This window comes from Orycteropus afer, unplaced genomic scaffold, assembly GCF_000298275.1.
Source record: "Orycteropus afer afer isolate SDZICR_OR568_19922 unplaced genomic scaffold, OryAfe1.0 scaffold00866, whole genome shotgun sequence".
Classification (NCBI taxonomy): Eukaryota; Metazoa; Chordata; class Mammalia; order Tubulidentata; family Orycteropodidae; genus Orycteropus; species Orycteropus afer.
Genome location: NW_006922453.1, coordinates 441,481 through 447,390, shown reverse-complemented (window position 1 = coordinate 447,390; position 5,910 = coordinate 441,481).

The following is a 5,910-nucleotide window of genomic DNA, read 5'->3' as shown; positions in this document are numbered from 1 at the left end:
TCAAGATCTGCCCCTTTATTCATAGGTAGTATACATGCATGGGAGCTCTGGTGGGGTAATTTTGGACAGACTGTTCTTATGTTATGGAATTACACCGTATCCTCCCAAAGCAAAAAGTGAATTGGCCTGGAATATTTATAAGGAACCTTATTTAAATAATCAAACTCACTGCCATAGAGTTGATTCTGACTCATAGAACCCTATAGGGCAGAGTACTATTGCCCAATGGATTTCCAAAACAGTAAGTCTTTACAGAAGCAGACCACTTCATCTTTCTTCTGCAAAGCAGCTGATGGTTTCAAATGGTCAAACTTCTGGTTAGCAGTCAAGTGCTTAAACTACTCGGCTAACAGAAAAAAAAAAAAAAAAAAAAACCTCACTTCCGTGGGGTCAATTCTGACTCATAGTGACCCCTCCTTGGGTTTCTGAGGTGGTATCTCTGTGGAAGTAGATTTCTAGGTCTCTCTTTGGAGGAGTGGCTGGTGGGTTTGAGCTGCCAACCTTCTGGTTAGCAGTTAAAAGCCTTACGCACTACGCCACCAGCACTCCCATGCTGCCAGAGGAAACCTTAAATATTTGAATCTTGATGGGATGTAGCACTCAAGTTTCTACTACTAAAAAAGAAAATAACACATATTTCCTCTATCTGGTTAGTTAGGTCACAGGTGTGTCCTAGGCTTGACTAATAAGATGTTCCTATTCGGTACTATGAATGTTGAGGGATATCCAGGAATAATTGAGAACACTCAGGAACAGTAGAGAAATCACATGGCTATTGTGCAAGTATCTAGTTTTTATGAAGTGCCAAACAGTTAGTAGTAGCTATGCCAACAGGAGAAGATTTAACCAGTTACTTTGGTATGACCACCATGTCTACTATCTGTCACTATTATACTCTGGGAGCTTGCACGATGCTATGATGTTGGAAGTTGTATGACTGGTATGTCAAATACCAGGTTTCAGTGGAGCTTGCAGACTAAGACAAACTAAGAAGAATACCTTAGGGGTGTATTTCTGAAAATTAGCCAACGGAAGCCCTGTAGATTGCAAGATAATAATGTACAATTTGCTTACTTTGGGCATATCATCAGAAGTAATCAATTGCTAGAGGAAGACATGTTGGTGAAGTAGAAGCCCCATGAGGAAAAGAGTGACCCTTAATGAGATGAACTTGCACAGTAGCCACTACGATGAATTCAAAGATTCTAGTGGTACTGAAGATGATGCAAGACCAGACAACACTTTGTTTTGTTGTACCTATGGCCGCCATGAGTTCGAGTCAGTTTAACAGGAGATATTTACATAACTACCTATTGAAAGGTTGGGCAATCCTACTTCCGTAGTGATACTGCCTCGGAAATCCAAGGAGGGGTCGCTATGAGTCGGGGCTGACTCGACGGCAAACAACAACAACAACAACAACCTATTGAAAACATAAACTGAAAAAAAATAAATAAATAAATAAAACTCAGTGTGATTGAGTCAGATCCAACTCATAGCAACCCCTCCTTGTGTTTCCGAGGTGGTATCATTACAGAAGTAGATTGCCCATCTTTCCTTCTGAGGAGTGGATGGAGGGTTTGAACTGCCAGCTTTCTGGTTATCAGTCAAATGTCTTAGTCACTAGGCCACCAGAGCTCCCATTGAAAACATAAAACTCATTATAATAAAATCTTTAATACAATATAAAGGTTATTTTTTATTTTACTTTTGTAGTAGGAATAATGTAAGGTAAATATTCAAATTCAAAATTTATTGAATTCTTAAAATCTACTATGTACTATAACCTAACTGAAGTTAATTTACAATTTAGGTTATTCGTTATTCACACTGTCCCTAATAAGAAACCTTTTTGATGCCAAAAATAGGTACTATACTGACAGTTATAACTAACATTAGTTATTAAAATACATTTTTAAATTGTGCAATGACAGAATAGATTTGTCAGTGAAACATGAACTTCAAAAATATAGTAAATTGATATTCATTTCAAGTTAAAATTATTTCTCATGGGATTATTTATATATAGAGAGAGAGACACAGAAAAAATTATTTTCCTGTACACATTATATAGAGGTAAAATACTTAATGATAAGTATGTGGAAAAAAATAAACGGGGAAAGAAAATATTTGGAGAAAAATTCCCTGCTCTCCAGTTGAAACGCATTCATTACATTAAAATTTTAAAATGATTTTTCTGAAATTTTGCAATCTGTAAGAGAAGGAAAAATGTGTTAAATACATAATGACAGTTCTTAGTAAATAAGGAAATAATACTCATGAATTAACATCAAAGGGGAGTGGTTTTTTTAGTTATTATTTTTTATTTTTATTGTGATTTGGGTGAAATTTTACAGAACAAATTCATGTTCCATACAGCAGTTCACATACACTTCGTCTCATGACCTTGAGTGCAACTTCCCACAATGCAACAGCTCTCTTTCCATTTCCTCCCCATAGTTACATCTTCCCTGTGTTCTTTCCGCCCATGTACTCCTGCACCCCGAACTGTCTCCCTGTGCATATACAGGCCTTCTATTCTCCCATGATTGATCTTCCCAAAGAATGTATCTACCTTGTGTAAATGTTCAGCTCATATGCCTGTCTTTTGTTTTGATGGAAGCCATAGGAGTGGGTTCAATTCTAGACCTGAATGGCAGCTAGGGGCACAGTCTCAGGGGTTTCACCAAACTCTATCAGAATAGTAAACCTGGTCCCTTTCAAGTTCTGATTTTGAGTTTTTTTCCATACTGTTCTCCATGCTATCCAGGATCTCCTACATAGATTCCCCCGCCCCCCCCGAGTGGTTGACAGTTATACCTGAGCACCATCTAGTTCTTCTGATCTCATAGTCATATAGACTGAGGATCACATAGTATACCAGTCCCTTGGACTAATTGTCTCCATGTATCTTTGGTTTTCTTCATTCTTCTTGCTCTGGATGAGGAGAGACCAATTGTTGCATCTAGATGGCAGCTTGCAAGCTTTTAAGATCTTAGTCGCTACTTTCCCAAGAAGGAAGTTTTGTGTTGTATGTTATGCCAATTGAGTTTGATGTCCCTGAGACCATGGTCCTGAGAACACAGGTACAACTATTCACTCCCTCTGAGTAGCTGACTGTGGCCAAGAAGTGACTAATACCTTGTCCCTTGTCAGCTTTACTCTATACCTGGAAATTCTTACAGAACACACAAATACACTTGCCAGAAACATTGTCTGCCAACACTAAATATGGTCATGGACAAACTTCTCCTGCATAGACATATCTAATAGTTCAGTCTGTCCATTCATCAATCAACTCATATATAAATGTTTGCCATCACTGACAGCACAATACAGTATGTGCAAAAAGGCTCATCTTTTTTGTCTGTACCCCCATGCACCTCTTACTTAATGCCATCATGTTGATCACCCACATTTGGAACAGTGCCTTTCCCTTCACCCAAAAAAATACTTGTCTCTACCTGTCTCACAGTGTTCTTTCCCTACCGGTCCCACCCCTTTTAACCAACAAAGAAAATTTCCTTCCATATATAAGCTTTTCCTTGACTTTTTACAATAATGGACTAATACAATATTTGTCCTTCTATGATTGACTTATTTCACTCAGCACAATGTCTTCCAAGTTCATCCATGTTATACAATGTTATGCAGATTCTACATTATTCTTCAAGGTTGCATAGCATTTGATTGTGTGTATTTACCAGGTCATGCACCACAAGCAGCAAAGCAGGAAAGCAGGGAGAGGACAGAAAAGGCAAAGGGGACAAGAACAGATCAGGGAGTCAGCTGCAGGGATCCAGGTGAAGAGAGGGAACCCAGGCCATGCCCCACAAGCAGCAAAGCAGAAAAGCAAGGTGACAGAAAAGGCAAAGGGGACTGGAATATATCAAGGGGTCAGCCGCATGGATCCAAGTAAGGGTGGTTGGAGAGGTTTCCAACAGCTAAGTGAGACAAAATTGTCTGTCAGTTTGTCCTACTGTGGTGGCATGTTGCTGTGAGTCTTGAGGAAGTTCCACTGGTGTTTCAAACCTAGTGGGTTGCACACAGTGCATAGGTATCAGCCCAGCTTGCAGACTGAGACAGACTAGGAAGAAAAAAAGAGGCCATCCACTTCTCAAAGAATTGGCCAAATTACTATTCAAAGGAAAACTTTAAGAATAGCAGAGAAACACTGTCTGATACATTACTGCACAATTTTTTATGAATAGTCTAGAAACATTATCCAATAAAGAGGAGAAAGATGAGTCACTTAGCTTAGAAAACTCTCAAAGTAGGACTGGGCAAGAGCTGCATTATTAGAGTAAAACCAGCCTTAATCATATGGATAAGGTAAAGCTTTCGAGACCTCCATTATCTAATGTGACACCACTCAAATTGAGAAGATACACTGGCAAACATCCATTAATGATTGGAACATGGTATGTATGAAGTATGAATCTAGGAAAATTTGGAAGTTGTCAAAAATGAAATGGAATGCAAAAAGATTGATATCCTAGGAATTAGTGAGCAAAAATGGACTGGTTTTGGCCAGTTTGAATCAGACAACCATATGATCTACTATGCTGGGAATGACAGTTTAAAGAGAAATGGCATAGCATTCATCATCACAAAGGATGTTTCAAGATCTGCCCTGAAATACAATGTTGTCAGTAGTAGGATAATATCCATATGCCCACAAAGAAGACCCATTAATACTACTATTATTCAAATTTATGCACCAACAACCAAAGCCAAAGATGATGAAATTTAAGAATTTTATCAAATTGACTGAGCATGCAATCAAGATGTGTTAATTATCACTGGTGACTGGAATGCAAAAGTTGGAAACAAAGAAGAATCACCGGTAGTTGGAAAATTTGGCCTGCTGACAGAAATAATGCTGGAACTCACATGGTAGAATTTGACAAGACCAATGACTTACTCATTGCAAACACATTTTTTGAACAGTACAAATGGTGGCTGTACATGTGGACTTCAGTAGAGGGAACACACAGGAATCAGAATGACTACATCTGTGGCAGGAGGTGATGGAAAAGCTCAATATCTTCACCCAAAACCAGACCAGGAGCTGATTGTAGAACAGACTATCAACTGCTCATATGCAAGTTGAACTTGAAGTTAAAGACAATTAAAACAAGTTCACAAGAGTCAAAATGTGATCTTGAATATATCCCTCCTGAATTTATGTATTCTAAAGAATACATTTGATGCACTGAACACCAATGACCAAAAAACAGAAGAATTGTCGGATGATGTCAAGAGCATCATCCATGAAGAAAGCAAAAGGTCACTAAAAATACAACAAAAGAAGAGAAGACCAAAATGGATGACAGAAAAGACTCTGAGACTTGCCCTTGAGCAGAGAGTAGCTAAAGCAAATGGAAGAAATGACAAGATAAAATATTTGAACTGAAGATTTCAAAGAGCAGCTTTAGAAGACAAAGCAAATTATTATAATGAAATGTGCAAAGACCTGGAGTTAGAAAACCAAAAGGGAAGAACATGCTTGTCATTTCTCAAGCTGAAAGAATTGAAGAAAAAATTTGAGCCTCAGGTTGCAATATTGAGAGATTCTAAGGGCAAAATATTGAATAATGCAGGAAACATCAAAAGAAGATGGAAGGAATACACAGAGTCACTGTACCTAAAAGAACTAATCGATCTTCATCCATTTCAAGTGGTGGCATATGATCTAGAACAAATGGTACTGAAGGAGGAAGTCAAAGCTGCAATGAGGGAATTGGTGAAGAGCAAGACTCCAGGAATTGACAGAATACCCATTGAGATATTTCAACAAACAGTTGCCAAACTGGAGGCACTCACTCAGTTATGCCAAGAGATTTGGAGGACAGCTACCTGGCCAACTGACTGGAAGAGATCCATATTTGTGCCCATTCCAAAGAAAGG